Source organism: Elephantulus edwardii, unplaced genomic scaffold, assembly GCF_000299155.1.
Source record: "Elephantulus edwardii isolate Elephantulus edwardi_28Jun2011 unplaced genomic scaffold, EleEdw1.0 scaffold00086, whole genome shotgun sequence".
NCBI lineage: Eukaryota > Metazoa > Chordata > Mammalia > Macroscelidea > Macroscelididae > Elephantulus > Elephantulus edwardii.
This window is the reverse complement of record NW_006399836.1, coordinates 2,799,276-2,800,351: the sequence shown is the minus strand read 5'-3', so window position 1 is coordinate 2,800,351 and position 1,076 is coordinate 2,799,276. Positions and strand designations below refer to the sequence as shown.

Genomic DNA, 1,076 nt, shown 5'->3' with positions numbered 1-1,076 from the left:
GGGGTTTGCGGGGCCGGGGCGCCGGACGCTCGGCCGACGGGACAGCAGCTGCAGGAGCGAGTGGCTCTGGTGACGAGTGCGGTGGCGGCGGTGCGTGGACGCGGCTGTCCGGGACGCAGACCCGAGCGCGCGTGCGGAGGGAGTTGAGCCGCAGTTTTGAGTTGAGCTCGTTGAGGTGCAGGCTGGGGCGCCCTGGAGGCGGCGGTGGAAACGTGGGGAGCCCCTCGCCGGGCTGTCTGGTGGCCGTGGGAACCAGGGTTTGGAGAGGGTCCGCCGGTCGGGGCGCCGCAGCCGGCTCCCCCAGCCCCCGGGCCAGGGCTGTCACCCGGCTTCTGAGTTGTCACTTGAGTCCCCGAGGAGTGAGGCTTAGGAACGGGAAGAATAACTCAGTAGTGGGCTTCTTCGGCGTTTTCGCCCCAAAGTGATCCGTCGTGTTCGGCTTAGTCCTCCCCGCATCCCCTGATCCTCCGAGAGGTTCTTACTGCCCCGCTTCGCAGGACGCGAGGCCAGGTGAGGCTCACCTGTCTCAAGGTTGCTGTCAGCCAGACTCCCTCCCTGGGAAACCAGTGCCTTTCTGTTTGCAAAGTCTTTTTCATGGGCGAAGACACAGGCAGCCCCGCAGGCAGACGTGAGGGTTGTGCCCCGTCATAGGAGGAAACTTGAGGCAGCACGGGATTTTCCTGGGAATCGCACTGCTGTGAAGTCTGGGCTCTAGTAACGTGGCTGTGACTTGAAGGATAGTGGTTCAGCTGACCAGCTGCTCCGCTGAAGACAGATGTGGCAGTCTCCTCCCTGAAAGATTTACAGCAGCTGAAACCCCATGGGGCAGTTGTGCCCTGTCCTGGAGGGTGACTTGTGAGTTGCAGTCAAGAGACAAGCGTTGGCGATTAACTGACAAACATGTATTTCCCATTTTGCTTCTAGAAAATGCCTCTTCCCCAGCCTGTCCTCTCTCCCTTTTGGGTCTTCTTTGGTGGTAAAGCCCCTGTGTTGAAGCCCATTGTCTTAACTGCAGATGCTCCAGACACTGGGGGGTGTGTGTGTGTGTGTGTGTGTGTGTGTGTGTGTGTGTGTGT

General features: G+C 60.5%; 1 protein-coding gene across 1 annotated transcript in view; it reads left to right on the top strand.

The window, feature by feature from the left end:
- The window catches only part of SREBF2 (sterol regulatory element binding transcription factor 2), a 72,133-nt gene that overhangs the window by 585 nt on the left and 70,472 nt on the right, over positions 1–1,076 (top strand). The gene's annotated exons all lie outside the window — the stretch shown is intronic.